The following is a 19,749-nucleotide window of genomic DNA, read 5'->3' as shown; positions in this document are numbered from 1 at the left end:
CCGCCCCCCCCGCGTGCGCGCGGCGTCGGACCAACGCAGGCCCCGCCCCGACTGCCGCGGGCTTGTTTTGGTGCGCCGAGGGGCGGGGTGTAGGACGAGGCGCACTCGGGCTCCGCCGCGAGGCCGAGACGTTGACGCCACTTCCGGGCTGCCGGGCTCGGCCAATGGAGAGCGTCCGTGTTGCGGAAGGCGGGGCATCGGCTGCGGAGCGAAGATCGCAGCCCCGCCCAGGGCTTGCTTCCGGTAAGGGCCGCACGCCGGCCCCCGGCCCCGAAGGGCTCGGGCTCCTACGCGCTTGCCTTTTTGGTTCCGACCCTTGTCTTCTCTTTTCGGCGCCTCAGGTGCTTCAACACGGCGTGCTACAGATCGAGAAGGACTTTTTTCCCTTTTTGGTCGCCTTTAAATACCTAAAACATAATGATACGTAATCAGCACCTACTTGGGGGGCTTCGCGGCCCCTGGACTACAGAAAAAGGATACCCGAGACTCCGCAGGGACAGCAGCCACCAGCACCGGGAAGCCCGCCCGGCTTTGACCGCCTACCCGGGCCTCGGAGGCGAGGGGGCGTCCCCCTGCCCCCCTCACACGGCGGAGGCGGGAACGGGCCGCAGTGGCCGCTGCCAGACGACGCCGCCGAGGGCCGGAGCGGCGGCCTCCGCGCAGGGGCCGTCCCCGAAGACTGAATGGGCGCGGGGGCGTGCGCGGCCGGGGAGACCCTCCCGGCGGGGGGCGTGGCTCGGAGGCCCCGCCCCCCGCGCGGCCGTTGTGGCCCCGGAACCGTCCCCGGACGGCGCGAGGCGCGACCGTTACCCGCCCGGATTCTCGAAGCTTCGGGCCGCCCCTCCCCCGCCCAGGACCGTTACGCGGGCGTCGTCGTTACACGCGTGAGCGCGTGTCCCCGCGAAGGGACGGCCGGGGTTCCTTCGGCGCCGACGTCGCGCCCGTGGTGCGGCCCTGGCTTCTCGCGGAAGGCGCCGCCCGCCCCCCGGCACGGCCGGGCGGACGCGGGAGGATCACCCCGGTGTCCCCCGGAGTCCCGAGCGGGGCGGGGGCCCCCGGCGCGCCCGCGGCTTCCCTTGCAGGGCGGGAGGCCGGGCTGGGGCAGGTCTGTGAGCGGCCGCGTGCGGGTCGCGAGGCGCGGGTTCGCGGGCTGAAGGAGGCACCGGCCCGCGGAGGCGGGAAGTTCCCGAGTCTCGGCCGCCGCCGCCTCAGTGCGGCCGCCGCGCTCTCGCGCCCCGGGGCGGCCCGCGCCGCGTGTGCCGCTCTCGGGTTCGCGACTTCCCCGCCGGTGCTGACACGCGACGCCGCGTCCTGTGACACCCGGACCCGGGGCGCCCCGGACCCGGAGCCTGCGCGGCTGGCGGCAGCCCCACCCCCGTTAGGAGTGCAAAATTAGCGGTAAAATGAGTATTTGCAGCGACTCGCACAAACTATACGTTTTTTAAACAGACAAAACCCACTAAAATAAAAAATCCCTCCCCCAGGAAACAAGCTTCAAACACAGCTCGACTGAGACTGTGGGCTTTTGCCTCACGCCCTTGAATCGCCGCAACCATAAGGTCGAAGCTCACTCTCCACCGCGAGCACAAAGGGAACGCAGGCTTTTTTCGCGCCCGGGGGGTGAAATCTTATGACGAGTTTATGAAAGTTTGGGGGCGCCTGGGTGGCTCAGTGGGTTGAGCCTCTGCCGTCGGCTCAGGTCGTGATCCCAGGGTCCCGGGATCGAGCCCCGCGTCGGGCTCTGCTCCGCGGGGAGCCTGCTTCCCCCTCTCTCTGCCTGCTCGTGATCTCCGTCTGTCAAATAAATAAAAGTTTATGAAAGTTTGGGGGCGCGGCTGGCTCCGTAGAGGGCACAACTCTTGATCTGAGCTTGTGCGTTGGGGCCCCACGTTGGGTGTTGAGATCCCGTAAAATCTTAGGGGTGCCTGGGCGGCTACGTCGGTTCAGTGTCAGGCTCCTGATTTTGGCTAAAGTGGTGATCTCAGGATTGTGAGACCAAACCCCAAGTCAGCCTCTGTGCCCAGCAGGGAGTCTGCTGCAGAAAGATGTTCTCTCTCTCCTTCCTTTCCTTCCGCTCCCTCCATCTCTTCTCTCTCTCAAATAATAAATCTTTTTAGAAAAAGGATAGGGGTGGGTGTCGATGATTCAGTCAGTTAATCATCTGCCTTTGGGCTCAGGACACAACGTCCGGGTCCTGGGATTGAGCCCTGCGTGGGTCTCTCTGCTCACTGGGGAAGCTCTTTCGCCCTCTTACTCTGCGTGCAGGTGCACTCTCTCAAATAAATACATGAAATCTTTAAATAAATAAAAGCTTAAAAATAAAGTTTATAAAAGTTTCAAATTAATGATTCCATCTGGTAATGTCATGTAAATATTTAGGACTGTCAAAATTACTACCAACTTTTATTTTTCACATATGACCTGTAAGATTCCAGAGCACATAGTTTCTGATGTAGTGACTGAGTCTAAATATTTAAGATTGATGACACATTATTATAAGGTTGTCATAGATGCTCTCATCTTTAGAAACATATTGTAACTTTTATATGTCAGTATTTTTTTTTAATTTTATTTATTTATCAGAGAGAGAGAGAGGGGAAGAGAGCGAGCACAGGCAGACAGAGAGGCAGGCAGAGGCAGAGGGAGAAGCAGGCTCCCTGCTGAGCAAGGAGCCCGATGTGGGACTCGATCCCAGGACGCTGGGATCATGACCTGAGCCAAAGGCAGCTGCTTAACCGACTGAGCCACCCAGGCGTCCCTGTATGTCAGTATTTTATGTCAAAATTTCAATACTTTGGCTCAGTCGGTTAAGCATCTACCTTCGGCTCAGGTCATGATCTCAGGGTCCTGGGATCAAGCCCTGTGTTGGGCTCCCTGTTCAGCAGAGAATCTGCTACTCCCTCTCCACCTGCCCCTCCACAAACCCCCACCCCAGCATGCTTGTACTCTCTCACACATGCGCTCTCTCTCAAATAAATAAAATCTTTTTTAAAAAAGAATTTCAGTACTTCTGGCATGGCTGGGTGGCCAGATGGGGGTCTGATTTTCAGACCAGGTCATGATTTTAGGGTCCTGGGATCAAGCTTCATGTGGGGCTCCATGCTGAGTGGGGAATCTGAGATTCTCTTTCTCCCTCTAACCATCTCCCTGCTCAAATGCTCTCTCTCTAAAATAAATCTTTTTTAAAATTTCATACTTTATCCAGTGTGAGCATACACTCATCCTTCATCATTTACATTATCAACAAACCGAGAATCTCTTATTATTTCTTTTTTTTTTTAATTTTTAATACTTTATTTATTTAGAGAGCACAAGCAGTGGGGAGGGGCAGAGGGAGCAGGAGAGAATCTTTTTTTTTTTTTTAATTTCTTTTTTATTTTATTTATCAGAGAGAGAGAGGGAGAGAGTGAGCACAGGCAGACAGAATGGCAGGCAGAGGCAGAGGGAGAAGCAGGCTCCCTGCCGAGCAAGGAGCCCGATGTGGGACTCGATCCCAGGACGCTGGGATCATGACCTGAGCCGAAGGCAGCTGCTTAACCAACTGAGCCACCCAGGCGTCCCTTTACTCATTATTTCTACTTGAAATTGATCTCTTAATGAATTACTGAATTTTTTGTTATAATTTCTACCGATTTCAACATTATTCATATTCCCTTTTCCCTCATAATCCTTTTTTTAAAAGATTTATTTATTTATTTATTTGACAGAGATCACAAATAGGCAGAGAGGGGGGGGGGGGAAACAGGCTCCCTACCAAGCAGAGAGCCCGACACAGGGCTCGATCCCAGGACCCTGGAATCACAACCCGAGCCGAAGGCAGAGGCTCCAACCCACTGAACCACCTAGGCGCCCCTTCCCTCATAATCCTTTAATTTTTGTCAACTTTATGTAGTTTATGTGAAGTTAGACACAATAAAATACGGAGATTCTAAGAGCACAGTTTGAGGACTTTTAACAACTCCATAATTTCATGTAACCAACTCCAAACATGATAAAAAAAAAATTTTTTTTTCATCCCAGAAAGTGCCCTTGGAACCCTCTTTAGTAATTCCCTTCTCCACACTCACCCAAATGGAGCTGGGGATCTCATTTATATCACCTTACCTATCACCATAGATTAATTTAGTCTTTTTCAAACTTCTTTTTTGGGGGGAGGGGCAGAGGGAGAGAGAGAATCTTAACCAGGCTCCATGCTTGGCGAGGGGCTCAAAGTCACAACCCTGAGATCATGACCTGAGCCGAAATGAAGATTCAGACACCTAACTAACGGAGCCACCTAGAACTCTAGGTGCCCTTAGAACTCTTTTTAATGGGATTATATGTTATGCCCTCCTTTCTCAGTCTTCTTTTGTTCAACGTGAAGTGTGTGAGGATCAGAGATGTCACTGCATGTATCAGCAATTCATTTTCCCTGTAGAGTATGATTTCGTTAAGTGAATATACCACAATTTTTCTCCCTCATCTACTGATGGCTACTGGGTGATTTTAAGTTTTCTGCTATGATGAATAAAACTGTTATGAATATTACTGTACACGCCTTTCAATGTACATGTGTTCATTTAACTTGAATCAATAACCAAGGAGTGGAATTGCTGCATTAGAGGGTGTGTCTTTATAACGTTACGAGAATTTACAATCCACTTCCTGAAGCGATTTTACCACCTTACATCCCTGTAAGCACGTGTAAGATTTCCGGTTTCTCCACTAAATCTTTTAAACTTCAGTCACCCCACTGGGTTAAAAGTGTACCTCGTTTGTTTTTTCCTGATAACTAATGATGGGGAATATTTTGTCATGTGCTTCTTGGGAATTTGTATATTTCTTTGGGAATTGTCTGCATGAGTTCCTTTGACCATTTTTTTTAAAGGACTTAATTTTTTTAGAGCAGTTTTAAGTTCACAGCAAAATTGAAAGTACAGAGATTTCCAATATACTCACTGCCCCCATATATGCATGGTCAGCCTCCCTCCCCAGAGGAGTACATTTGTTACAACTGATGAACACACACGAATACATCATTATTACCCAGAGTCCAACATTAACACTGAAGATTCACTCTTGGAATTGTCCATTCTACCCAGCTTGGACAAATGCATAGACAGATACGCATCGTTATATCCTAGAAGGCTTTCACTGCCCTAAAAATCCTCTGTGCTATGCCTTCTCTTCCCTCCCCAGTCTCAGCCTTGCCAACCACTGATCTCTTTATTGTCTCCATAGATTGTCCTCTTCCGGAATATCATATAACTGGAACCACACTGTATGTAGCCTTTCAGATTGGCTTCTTTCACTTAGTAACGTGTATTTAAAGTTCCTCCATGTCTTTTCATGTCTTGACAGCTCTTTTTTTTTTTTTTTTTTTTTAAGCACTGAATAATACTCCATTCTCTGGATGTACCACAGTTTCATCCATGAACCTCATGAAGAACCTCTTGGTTACTTCCAGGTTTAAGTAATTATGAATAAAGCAGCTACAAACATCTATGGGCAGGTTTTTGCATGGACATAACTTTTCAGTTCATTTGGATAAATATCAACAGCGCAACCCCCGGATCCTGGGTTAAGAGCATGTTTAGTTTTGTAGGAAACCACCCACCTGTCTTCCAAAGTGGTAGTGCCGTTCTCCAATCCTACCAGCAATAAATGAGAGTTCACGCTCCACATCCACCAGAATCTGGTGGTGTCCGTGTTCCAGATTTTGGCCTAACAGTTGTGTAATAGCATCTCATTTTAATCTGCAATCCTTTGATGACATAGGATATGCAGCCTTTTTTCATACATTAATTTGTAACCTGTCTATCTTCTTTGATGAAGTGTCTGTTCAAGTCTTCAGCACATTTATTCATTAGGTTACTTTTTCTTATTTGTTTGTTTGTTTGTTTGTTTAAGAGAAAGAGTGACAAAGAGCGAGAGTAAGGGAAGGAGCAGAGGGAGGGGGGAAGAGGAAGAATCTCAAGCAGACTCCCAGCCGAGCACGGAGTCTGGCAGAGGGTTCAATCCCTTCACCCTGACGTTGTCACCTGAGCCAAAAACCAAGTCGTATGCTCAACTGAGCCACCCCGGCGCCCCTGTTTGTTTTTCCTTATTGTGGAGTATTAAGAGGTTTGCATATATGTTGGATGACTGTTCTTTGTCAGTTGTGTCTTATGCAAACATGTTTTCTGAGTCTGTGGCTTCTCTTCTCACTCTCTCTTTCTTTCTTTCTTTTTTTTTTAAGATTTTATTTATTTATTTGACAGACAGAGATTACAAGTAGGCAGAGAGGCAGGCAGAGAGAGAGGAGGTAGCAGGCTCCCCACTGAGCAGAGAGCCCAATGTGAGGCTCGATCCCAGGACCCCAGGATCACGACCTGAGCCGAAGGCAGAGGATTTAACCCACTGAGCCAGCCAGACGCCCCTCTACTCACTCTTTTGGTATCATCTGTTGCAGAGCTGAGGTTCTAATTTTAATGAAGTCCAGATTATCAATTATTTCTTTCAGGGATTATGCCTTTGGTGTTGTATCAGAAAAGTCATCACCATACCCAAGCTCATCTAGGTTTTCTTCTGTGGTATTTTCTAGGAGTTTTATAGTTTTGCATTTTATATTTAGATCTATAAACCATTTTGAGCTAGTTTTTGTGAAGGGTGGAAGGTCTCTGTCTACCTCCATTTTTGGTAGGGGGGGAATGTCCAAGTTGTTCAGCACCACTTGCTGAAAAGACTGTCTTTACTCGATTGCGCTGCTTTTGCTCTTTTGTCAAAGATCAGTTGATGGGTCTGATCATTTTTTTTTTTAAAGATTTTATTTATTTATTTGACAGAGAGAAATCACAAGTAGATGGAGAGGCAGGCAGAGTGAGAGGGAAGCAGGCTCCCTGCTGAGCAGAGAGCCCGATGCGGGACTCGATCCCAGGACTCTGAGATCATGACCTGAGCCGAAGGCAGCGGCTTAGATGGGTCTGATCATTTAGGAGGATCTATTCCTAGGCTCTCTGTTCCGTTCCATTGACCCACTTGTCTATTCTCATAACAGCATGATACTGTCTTGATTACTGCAGTTTTATAATAGTAAGTCTTAAAGTTGGGTAGCATCAGTCTTCTGACTTTGTTCTTCAGTATTTTTTTTTTAATTTTATTTACTAGTCAGATAGAAAGCATGCACAAACAGGGGGACTGGCAGGCAGAGAAAGAAGCAGGTTCCCCACTGAGCAAGGAGCCTGATATGGGGCTTGATCCCAGGACCCTGAGATCATGACCTGAGCTGAAGACAGATGCTTAACCCACTGAGCCACCCAGGTGTCCCTGTTCTCCTTTGGTATTGAGTTGATTATTCCGCATCTTTTGCTTCTCCACATAAACTTTAGAATCCGTTTGTCAATAGCCACAAAGAACTTGCTGGGAGTCTCACTGGGACTGCATCGAGTCTATAGACTGACCTGGGAAGAACCAACATCTTGACATTGCTGAGTCTTCCTATCCATGAACATGGACTACCTCTCCATCTATTTGCTTCTTTGATATCTTTCATCAGAGCATTGTGGTTTTCCTCACAGAGACCTTGTACATATTTTGTTAGAGTCATACCAAAGCAGTTCACTTTTGGGGGTGTTAATGTAGATGCTGTTGGGTTTTTATTGTCAAATTCCACTTGTGCAGTGCTGGTTTAAAGGACATCAATTGACTTTTGTATATTAACCTGAATCCTGCAGCCCTGCTATAATCTCTTCTTAGTTCCAGGGCTGTTTTGGTCAATTATTTTGGATTTTCTAGATAGGTGATAAAGTCACATATGAACAAAGATGTTTTTTTTTTTCTCTTCCCAGTCTGTACACCTTTTATTTCCTTTTATTGCCTGAATGCGTTAACAAGGACTTCCAGTATGATGTTGAAAAGGATGGTAAAAAGGGACATCCTTGCCTTGTATCTGATCTGAGTGGGAAAGCCTTTAGTTTCTTTCTTTCTTTCTTTCTTTTTCCTAATATTTTACTTATTTATTTATTTGAGAGAGAGAGAGAGGGGGCACAAGCAGTGGGAGCGACAGGCGAGAGAGAAACAGACTCCCCATTGAGCAGGGAGCCTGACACAGGTTTCGATCCCAGGATCCCGAGATGATGACCGAAGCCAAAGGCAGACACTTAACCTACTGAGCCTCCCAGGTGCCCCAGCCTTGAGTTTCTCACCATTGAGTGGGAAAAGTTACTTAACTCTTTCCTCTGGCTTCTTTCAAAAACTTTTCTTTATCTTTCATTTTCTGTAATTCAAAAATAATATGCCTAGTTGTCGTTTTTTGGCATTTATCTTCTTGGTGTTCTCTGAACTTCCTGGATCTGTGATTTGGTATCTGTCATTAATCTGGGGGAAATTCTCCATCATTATTTCAAATATTTCTTCTGTGCTTTTCTTTCTTCTTCTGGTAGTCCCATTATGTATATGTCAGACCTTCGTAGTTGTCCCACAGTCCTTGAATACTATTTTCCAGTCTCTGTTCTCTTTGCTTTTCAGTTTTAATAGTTTTAATTGCTTTATCCTCAAGCTCAGATTCATTTCTCATTTCTCCTACTAAACCCATCAAAAGCATTCTTCATTTCTTTTACAGTGGTTTTGTTGTTGTTGTTAGCCTTTCTTCTTAGTTTTTTCTTAGGATTTCCACTTCTGCACTTACATTGCCCACCTGTTCTCAAGCTATCTCATTATCCTTTACAGCCCATAGCATTTTAATCATAGATGTGTTATTTTTATTTTTTTGAGATTTTATTTATTTGAGAGACAGAGAGAGCATGGTGGGGGGGAGGAGCAAAGGGAGAGGGACACTCTATCAAGTAGGAAGCCCAACATGGAGCTTGATGGGCCTTGATCCCAGGACCCAGATGATGAAAGATAGCAGGAACCGAGGTAGACAGAGATAAGCCCCCCCCCCCCCAAACACACACACCCAAGAAGAAACCACCATTAAAAGGATTTTACACGACCCTGGAAGGAGCCCTTTCCACAATGGTAGATAGGTGACAAAAAATCTGATTGGATGACAGCACAGGGAAGGGTTAATCTGATTAAAACAGCCGCCAATGGGGCGCCTGGGTGGCTCAGTGGGTTAAAGCCTCTGCCTTCGGCTCAGGTCATGATCCCAGGGACCTGGGATCGAGCCCCGCATCGGGCTCTCTGCTCACCTCCCTCTCTCTCTGCCTGCCTCTCTGCCTACTTGTGATCTCTATCTGTCAAATAAAATAAATAAAATCTGGGATGCCTGGGTGGCTCAGATTGAGCAGCTGCCTTCGGCTCGGGTCATGATCCCAGCGTCCTGGGATGAGTCCCACATCGGGCTCCTTGCTCCGCAGGGAGCCTGCTTCTTCCTCTGACTCTGCCTTCCACTCTGTCTGCCTATGCTCGCTCTCGCTCACTCTCTCTCTCACAAATAAATAAAATCTTAAAAAATAAAAAATCTTAAAAAAAAACCAGCCGCCAACAAGTCCATACAATCCCCTACAGCAGAAACTCTGGTGGGAACCGGTTCAGGCCCCCTCACTCCTTGGGAACTTTGTTCTGTCATTTTGCTGTCTCCCAGTACATCGCTCAATAAACCTTGCTTTGCTGCCCAGCGCTCTGTCTGGTCTACATCTTCATTCTTTGAAGCAGGTTGACCAAGAACATGAGCACCAACAGAGTAAAAATTCTGTAACACATACCATGACCTCAGCCAAAGTCAGATGCTTAACCGACTAAGCCACCCAGTGCCCTAATCATAGTTTTTAAAAAAATTCCCCATCTGTTAGGTCCAAAATCCTGGCCATGTCTAGTTCTGAAGCTTGCCGTCTCTTCAAAAAATTGTGTTTTTCCCCTTTGGTATGCCTTGGATTTTTTTCTTGACACTGGGGTCTGAGGCACCGTGTATGCCCAAGGGCTGTAAAAAGGCCTTTAGTAACGGGATGACAAGGTGTAGGGCAAGTGTTCTAGAGCCTTGTGGTTGGGTCTCAGTCTTTTTACGGAGCTTCTACCACTGACTGTTAACTTTAAAAAGTGTTTATCATCTTTTTCTTCCCGTTAGGAGAGGATGGCTAGAGTGGGCTGGAGGTGGGCATTCCCCTTCCCCCAAGTCGCTGAAACTGATGAGATTTGGGTCTTGTCCTTCCCCCAGGTCATTTAGGTGCTGGTATGACCCAGGGCAGATTAGGCTCCTACAAGTGTGTCCTGAGGGCAGGTCACGTGAGAACAGGGTGCTCTAGTGTATTTCACATTTGGTTCCTTTTCCCTCCACCTACTGGAAGAACAAGGGGCTTTTTCCTCTGATACTTACTGTGAAAGCCTGGTCAAGCTCCCGGAGGCCAATCTCATCAAACTGTGGGGGACCCCATGAATCAGTGCCCAGGACTTTGTAATCCTCAGTTGTCCACACCGCGCCTCCGGTGTTTCCTCAGTCACAGCGGCCTTCCCACTCAGCGCTTGCTCCCATGGTGATTTCTGTTTGTGGTTGCGGGTCATGGAAGCTGTTACTCTATTTGTCTGTCTCTCTAATCTTTGAGGCAGCATGTTGCCTATGTCCTCCTCTCTCTCCCAGATCCCAGAAGAGCTGCTGATTTTTTAGTTGGTTCAGGTTTCTACTTTCTAGGCCGGAGCAGTGGCTTTTCTGGCGAGATAAACACAACACCAGGCAAAGCGGGTGCAAGGCAAGATTTATTAAAAACACTCTCCGGCGAAGTTTCAGGGCTCAGGAGAAGGGGAGCCAGGAAAGTTGCGCCGGGAGGAGGTGGGCACCCTCGGGTGAGCTTCCGAGACTCTGGAAAGCAGAGTGGCGGAAGTCACGCCCAAAGCAGGGAGGAGGGGTTTTTAAGGGGCCTCGAGGGGAGCTCAGGGGTCTTTTGGCAAGTTTCCCTTATTTGGATATTTCGCCTGCTCATCGGGGTCCCATTGGTCCGCGGGAGCCCGGGGTGGGAGGGTTTTCAGATTCCTGCTTGGGTCTTTGTTCTCCTGTCCGAGCTCAGGTTTTGTGGCGGGGACTTTCGCCATCTTAAGTAGCCCTTTCTGCCAGCTCAACAGTTTTCAAGCTCCTTACCTGTAGAACTGGACTTTGTTACAGGTATTTGCCTCTGGGATTTTCTCCTGCCTGTCGCTTACATTTTTGTTTTCAATAGTATCACCAGTGAATGTAAGTTTTAAATTCTGATGAAGTCCAATTTACCAACTGCCTCTTTAATGGTTAGTGCTTTTTGTGTCCTAAGAATTTATAAAGATCGTCTTATGTTTTCTGCCAGAAGTCTTGTAATGTTAACTCTTTTTTTTTCACTGTGTATGCAATAAAGTAAGAGTCTAGATTTCCATTGTTTCCAATGTTTCCCGTGCTCAGAGGGGAAATGACAGCTGTAGATAACATCGTTAAAAAAAAAAAAAGGCTCAAATCACACTTTAAGACCTAGAAAGAGCAAAGAGAAGGGCACTTTGGGTGGCTCGGTTAGTTAAGTGTCTGCCTTTGGCTCGGGTCGTGCTCTCAGGGCCCTGGGATTAAGCCCCACATTGGGCTCCCTGCTCCGTGGAGAGTCTGCTTCTCCCTCTTCTGCCCCTGCTCCTGTGCTCGCTCTCTCTCATTCATTCTGTCTTTCAAATAAATAAATAAAATCTTAGAACAACAACAACAACAAAGAAGAGAAAAATGAAGCCCCAGTTAGTAAAGGAAGGAAATAAAGATAAGAGAGGTGAGAAATGAAAAAGAAGAGAGAAAAGTAACAAAACCAGAAGTGGATTCTTTGGAAAGGTTAACAAAATCGGCAAATATTTAGCTAGCCTGACAAAAAAGAAGACCCAAATCATTAAAAGAAATGAAAGTGGGGACATTAACACTGACCTTACAGAAGCTGGAAGGTGCATGAGAATACTAAGAAAATTGCAGATAACCCTGATGCAATGAACAAATTCCTGAAAAGAAAAAGAAAAGAGAAAAAAAAACCCAAACCCACAAACTTATCAGAACTAACAAGATAAAATAGAAAGTCTGAAAGACCTTTAACATTAAAGAGACTGAATTAGTCATTTAAAACCTCCCAAGAAAGAAAAGTCCAGGAACAGATCACTGGTGAATTCTACCAATTTTTTTTTTAAGATTTTATTTATCTGTCAGAGAGAGACAGAGAGAGAGCACAAGCAGGGGAAGCAGCAGGCAGAGGGAGAAGCAGACTCTGCTGAGCAAGGAGCCTGATGTGGGACTTGATCCCAGGTCCCTTGGATCATGACCTGAGCTGAAGGCAGACGCTCAACCAACTGAGCCACCCAGGTGTCCCTTTATCAAATGTTTAAAGAAGAGTTAACATCAATATTTCTCAAAGTCTTTAAAAAACCAAAGATGAGGTCATTCCATGAAGTCAGCATTACCCTGATACCAAAGCCAGACAAAGACATCACGAGAAAATAAGACTATAGACCGGTATCTTTAGGAGGAGACATGAAAAATCCTCAACAAAATACTAGCAAAACAAATTCAGCAGCATATGACAAAGATTGTATACCATGACCAAATGGGATTTAGGAATGCAGGGGTTGTTCAAGGCAGGAAAAAATCAACCAACGTAATACCCCACATTAATAGCATAGAGGGGAAAAATATATGATCATCTCAATTGACACAGAAAAGAACATCTTTCACAAGATCCAACCTCCTTTCATGATAAAAAAAAAAAAAACACTCAGGAAACCAGAAATAGAAGGGAACTTCCTCAACATGATAAAGGACATATATGAAAACCCATAGCAGACATCATACTCAATGGGGAAAGAGTAAGAGCTTTCCTTCTTCTTAGAAGAGGAATCAGAAGAGGGTGGCTACCTTCACCACTGCTATTCGACATTGCTGGAGGTTCTACCTGGAGCACCTGGGCCAGAAAAGTAGTAAAAGTGTTCCATACTGGACTGGAAGAAGTACAACTATTTTTAAACACAGGTGATGGGATTCTGTATACAGAAAAACCAAAGAAAGCACCAAGAGACTAGAAATAATACCCTTCAGACATCTTCAAGGCAAGAATTTAAAATTCTCAGTCATGGTACTGAAATATTCCAAAGCATCTTTTCAAATCCAAAAGTTGTATTTCTTTTCTTTTTTTTTTTAATGAGAGAGAATCTCAAGCAGGCTCCAGGCCCAGCACGGAGCCCAACACAGGGCTCAATCTCACCACCCTGATTTAACGACCTAAGCCAAAATCCAAGGAGTCAGTTGCTTAATTGCCTGAGCCACCCCCCCAAAATAAACAAACAAAACAAAACAAAATAAAAAAACTACTACCAAAAGTAGTGGTTCTACATGAAATCCCCCCCAAACTGTCTGCCGCTCTTCCAAAGCCACCTGCCCTAGAAGTGACAGAAATTTAAATCAGCTGAAACTGAAATATCCTGCTTATAAAAATGTTTTACCTCCTAATGCAGCAACTTCAAATAGAGTTTTCCCCGGTATTTGGTGGAAAACTTGGTCCTGGGCAAATAGGAGGTGAGGTATTACTTTCATGACTGAGCTGAATTTCAGTCCCATGCCCTTCTATTCCCTGCCCCCAGGCCCTCCGCATACCCTCCCCACAGCTCTTCCAAAACCTTCTCCTCCCAAGCAGTGAGAGTTGGCAACAGGTCCTTTTAACCCTTGGATCTGTGAAGGGCCTGGGGCTTTGGAATTTGCAAGAGTTAATAAATGTTGCCATTCTGGAGGAAATTACTGAATGAAACATTTTAAACTAAAATCCTGATACCAACACATGTGGAAGCTTTTACAAAAAGAAACATGTCTAACCATCAACTGCAATTTATTTCAACTCACACCATTTTAGGCAAATATCCTCAGATGGGGGGCAGAGGGTATCTGCTACAATGTGAGAGCAGTAGGGCTTCTAAGAAAGCCAGCGGGCTTGGAGCTGGTAGGGGCCTTCGAGCAGCGCTCGCTGTAGCTCCTCTTCCTCCCTTAGCTTTACCAGCAGTCCTGAAACCAGGCTGCCCAGCCTCCTCTGCTTGCAAACAATGGTGACCCCCACAATGGGCCAGCCTGTGCTACTAGACCAAGCCCGAGTATGACAAGCGTCCTCGGTCCCAAGGCGGAAACTGCTCAACAGAACCGCATTTTCAGGAAGGACGTCAGTGCTCCGTAGAGCACTGACCAGTCTGAGACAGAGGAGGAGGGCACGCTCCATGCTTCCATCTGCCCAGTGAAAGACGTGTTCTCAAGCGAAGAGGTGCAGTACCCAGGGACTCTGTTACTGAGCTTGGGGAGGGAAAACAAAACACACAAATTAAAAAATATATATATTTTTAAACCTTCTGCATACATGACTGGTGCTTCTCCCAGCACCTGAGAAAGGGCCCTTGCAAAATGATGGCCCCCAGAGCTGGACGGGCCGTTTTACCAGCTTCATGGGCCGTTCTCTTCCGCATCCATCAATCCATTCGCTCATCACACACTTGCTGGTCATCTAAGCTGGGGGCGGGGTCAGCGATGGAAATATCATTGCCCACAATTCTGTGCGCTGTTGCTGTCAAAGCACTGGTCTGTCTTCCAACAGGGCTACATTGTAGATTTACAGTAACTCTCGAAAATATCCCTACCTTATTTTATTCCAAGATTGTATTGGCTACGTTTTGCTTTTCCACATAAGTTTTAGAATTACCTTATTCATTTCATAGCAAATCCTGTTGATGTTGTTACTTTATTGTATAGACTCTATAGATCAATTTGGGGAGAATTAACATCTTTACAATTGAGCCTTCAAATCATTAAATGTACTGTATTTCCCCATTTATTTGTTTTTTTTTTAAGTTTCTGTCAATAATATGTATATGTACATGTAAGTGTACATATATTTGTTTTATTTAGAAACCTTTAATATTAATACATTATACCTTTTTAAAATTATTCATTTACTTAAAGATTTTTATTTTTTATTTATTTGTCAGAGAGAGAGAAAGAGAGCACAAGCAGGGGAAGCAGCAGGCAGAGGGAGAAGGAAGCTCCTTGCTGAGTGGGGAGCCAGATGTGGGACTCCTTTCCTGACGTGGGATCAACTGAGCCAGGTGCTTCCATTACACCTTTTTTAAAAAATTTATATATATATTTAAATTTATTTGGCAGACCGAGATCACAAGTAGGCAGAGAGGCAGGCAGAGAGAGAGGGGGAAGGAGGCTCCCCACTGAGCAGAGAGCCCGATGTGGGGTTCGATCCCAGGACCCTGGGATCATGACCTGAGCTGAAGGCAGAGGCTTTAACCCACTAAGCCCCCCAGGCACCCCGCATTACACCTTTTTAAAGAAAAGTATTATTTAAAGAAATTATATAAGGTAACAAAAAAAGGTCAAATATCAGTATTTACCAGTGTTTCGTTTACCTGAAATGTTATTTCAGTTATAAAAACCATCTCCTGTTAAAAAAATAATCAAAACCTTTACTGGATTTAAGCCATTTTTAATTGTCTTAAATATTTTTTCTTCTTTTTGTAAAGATCTGTTTACCTGGGGCACCTGGGTGGCTCAATGGGTTAAGCCTCTGCCTTTGGCTCAGGTCATGGTCTCAGGGTCCTGGGATCGAGCCCCACAATCGGGCTCTCTGCTCAGCAGGGAGCCTGCTTCCTCCTCTCTCTCTGCCTGCTTCTCTGCTTACTTGTGATCTCTGTCAAATAAATAAATAAATAATCTTTAAAAAAACAAAAAAAGATCTATTTACTTTATTTGCGGGGAGGGGGAGCATCTTCAGGGGAGGGGCAGAGAGACAGGTAGAGTGACAAACCGAAGCAGGCTCTGTGCTGAGCCTGGAGACTGACACGGGACTCCATCCCATGACCCCGAGATCATGACCTTGAGGCCAAGAGTTGGGCCAAGAGTTGGACCAAGAGTTGGACAGTTAACAACTGAGCCACCCAGGCTCCTCTAAAGTCCTAAATCTTAAGGTAAACAATATTTTAGAAAATATGCTAATTTTCAATAATTTAGAAAATATGCTAATTTGGGACACCTGGGTGGCTCAGTTAGTTAAGCGACTGCCTTCAGCTCAGGTCATGATCCTGGAGTCCTGGAATCCAGCAGCATTGGGCTCCCAGTTCAGTGGGGAGTCTGCTTTTCCCTCTGACTCTCCCCCCTCTTAGCTCTCTCTTTCATTTTCTCTCAAATAATCTTAAAAAAAAAAAAAAAAAAAAAAAAACCAACAAAGCCCAGCCCAGCCTCTGTGGAGCTTAAAAAAAAAAAAAGAAAGTATGCTAATTTTAAAAGTCTGGTATACTATTTCTATGGTTTATTAATATATATGATGCATCCATAGCTAGTTGGTCCTCTTTATAATCTACCTGGCTAGGTTAATTCACTTATACTAAGCATGGTAAAATAAAGACAAGAGCAAAATGTTTTTAGCAAAATATTCCGTATGAAAGAACTGTATCAAAGATATTTGTTAGTAGTTGTTACGGAGGGAATTGGGTCCCCCGCCTTCCCCAAACTCATATGTTGAAGCCTAATGTCCAGGCCACTGTGTTTGGAGACAGCATTTAAGGAGGTGATTAAGGATAAATGAGATCATAATGAATAAGGAAAGGGCTAAGGTATAGGCAGGGAGAGGAGGGCCCGGCTAGGCTCTGAGACTCCGGGCTGCAGGCAGAAGTGCTAAGCCAGAGTGAACACAAGATACGGAAAGAGAGCACCCGGCCCAGGGCGACGGGAGGACCTTTCTTTGGCAGCTACAGTGTAATCACAGAAGATGACCAAACCTCAAAGGAGTCATGAAGGGTGTTACCAAGAGTCCGTTCTCCAACCAAGATGGCACAAGAAGCTCCCAGTCAGTTCTCCAGAGAAGACTGCCCCTAAGAGCCCGCGGGGGAAACCCATCTGGGACCCCCCCCCCTCTCAGCTTCGCTTAATAAACTTTCACTTTGCCGCACACTCTTGTGTCATAAGATTCCTTCTTGCTCCGTGGGACAAGAACCTGTGATCCTGTAACAACAAGGATGAGTCCCTAAAACCAACAGGACCGGTGTTCTTACAAGAAGAGGAAGAGAGGGGCGTCTGCCTGGGTGGCTCAGTGGGTTAAGCCTCTGCCTTCGGCTCAGGTCATGATCTCAGGGTCCTGGAATCGTACCCCGCATCGGGCTCTCCACTCAGCGGGGAGCCTGCTTCCCCCTCTCCCTCTGCCTGCCTCTCTGCCTACTTGTGATCTCTCTGTTCCTCTGTCAAATAAATAAATAAAATCTAAAAAAAAAAAAAATAGTAAGAGGAAGAGACACCAGGAGGGCATGCGTAGAGGAACGTCCGCAGAGGACACGGGGAGAAGGTGCCACCTGCCAGCCAAGGAGAGGGCTCATCCGGAAGCCGCCCTACTGGCACCTGCCTCTGGGAATTGGAGCCTTCCAAACCGTAAGAAAGTAAGTTTCCGTCCTTGAAGCCGCTCAGACTGCGATATGCTGTTAGCTGTTACCATAGCACCAGCCCAGGAGCACAGTGGTTGGTAATTTATCTGCGACAAAACTCGTAACAAAATATCTTCACTGAATTGTCTTCCAGATTACAGCTGCCTTTAGCATCAGAAAGGATTTCCCCTAAAAATATGTTGCAGTGAAATTCACTTAATGATTAGTTTGTACTGATCTTTCTTTTTTTTTTTTTTTTTAAAGATTTTATTTATTTATTTGACAGAGAGTGATCACAAGTAGGCAGAGAGGCAGGCAGAGAGAGAGGGAAGCAGGCTCCCTGCTGAGCAGAGAGCCCGATGCGGGGCTCGATCCCACGACCCTGGGATCATGACCTGAGCTGAAGGCAGAGGCTTTAACCCACTGAGCCACCCAGGTGCCCCTGTACTGATCTTTCTTTAATTCTTTTTATTCTCCTCCTGCCTCCTCTCACTGGGGCACCATGATATTGGAAGTATGAAGCACCTGGGGTTCATGCCTTCTATGAAGATGTGATTTGAGTAATTTCAAATGATACATAGTTCTTTGTGTTAAAAAGAAGCTTTGCGGTGACAACTACTTCAAAAAGTTAATTATATTCAAACAGCCTGACATAGCCTGCTTCAGCAAGGACAGAAGCATGGTTTGGAGATGTGGCAATTTTCTTAGTTAGGCAAATGTGAAATGGTAAAATATGTGATCAGTCTTACCTCTCCTTAAAGTGTATAATTCTGCAAAACTCAGATAATACCACCAGCCCACAGTACAGCCCACTAAATCATCAAGACCTTGGGGAGCACAATTCCAAGGGAGGGAATACCTTTACCAAGTTGTAACATTTCCTTAAATCAACACACTAGTGTTTAATAAAATAAAGTCATACTTCTTCTGGAGTCACATGCTGCTGTCAAGATAACCTTCAGTCTCCGAGTGTGATTTAAGTACCAAATCAAAACAATGTAGACTCTAATGATGGATTTTTTTTCTTTTTCTTTTTTTTTAAAGATTTTATTTATTTATTTATTTGACAGAGAGAGATCACAAGTATGCAGAGAGGCAGGCAGGGAGAGAGGAGGAAGCAGGCTTCCTGCTGAGCAGAGCCTGATGCGGGACTCGATCCCAGGACCCTGAGATCATGACCTGAGCTGAAGGCAGTGGCTTAACCCACTGAGCCACCCAGGCGCCCTGGATTTTTTTTTTTAATGATGGATTTATAATATTGCAAGATAGCTCCCAGAAATTCATATGGCTTTTTTAATTTTTTTTTTTACAGATTTTATTTTTATTTATTTGACAGAGATCACAAGTAGGCAGAGAGGCAGGCAGAGAGAGAGGGGGAAGCAGGCTCCCTGCTGAGCAGAGAGCCTGATGTGGGATCCCAGGGCCCTGGGATCATGACCTGAGCTGAAGGCAGAGGCTTTAACCCACTGAGCCACCCAGGCATCCGTCATATGGCTTTTAAAAGAACAAATTTCTCCACTTAAATTTCCTCATGCAAGTCATTGACATTTAACACAGAAGCGCAATTGCATGTATATAAAATGTGGCTCTTTATTCCGGGGTTGGTCCAAAAGCAGATAGAGTTCCAATGCACAAATAGCCTCAAAATTCTACCTTAAGGAGATTCCACACCGTTTAAATTTTTTCCCAATGATATTTTACACTTCTTTTGCCCAGAGAACTTGCACATTCATTCCTAAGAATGTGATACTTTTTCATGTAATTGTAAATGGTGACTGTAGCAGGCAGAATACTGGTCCACCAGAGATGACCGTATCCTAATCCCTTGAGTTTATAAATCTGACATGACAAAAGGGACGTTAGCTTTGCAGATCACAATTAAGGCTGCTAATCAAACAATTTTACAGCAGAGGGGTTATCCAGAAGAGCCCAATCTATGTAGCTTAACGCTAACGACTGAGGCAGAATGGATCAGAGGGAAGCTACATGAGGAGTCGACCTCTTTGTTGGCTTTGAAGATGGAGGAAGCGAACCACGAGCCAAGAATGCAGTAGACTCTAGAAGCTGGCAATGACCTTGAGTTTACATCCAGCAAGAAAATAGCTCTCCATCCACAAGGAACTGAATTGTTCCAACAAAGCTGAAAGAGCAAGATGCAGATTCTCCTAGAACCTCCAGGGGAGTGCAGCCCTGGGGACATCTTGATCTCAGCCTTGGGACCCATTCCTCTGAAGACACTGTGACAGGGTCTGACCATTGCCCACAGTGCAGGGTAGCCCACAGGGAAGCCACGTCAGGAATTTTAAACAGGGTGGTGTGATGTGCCCGATTCTGCAGCTGAGGGAGGAGACTGGAGAAGGGCCGGTAGTGGGAGGAGGAAGATCGGGGTTGTTCGGGGGGGCTGCGGGGATGAGGTCTGAG

Source organism: Mustela nigripes, chromosome 9, assembly GCF_022355385.1.
Source record: "Mustela nigripes isolate SB6536 chromosome 9, MUSNIG.SB6536, whole genome shotgun sequence".
NCBI classification, from domain to species: domain Eukaryota; kingdom Metazoa; phylum Chordata; class Mammalia; order Carnivora; family Mustelidae; genus Mustela; species Mustela nigripes.
The sequence above is the reverse complement of the archived record's forward strand: the minus strand, read 5'-3'. Positions refer to the sequence as shown.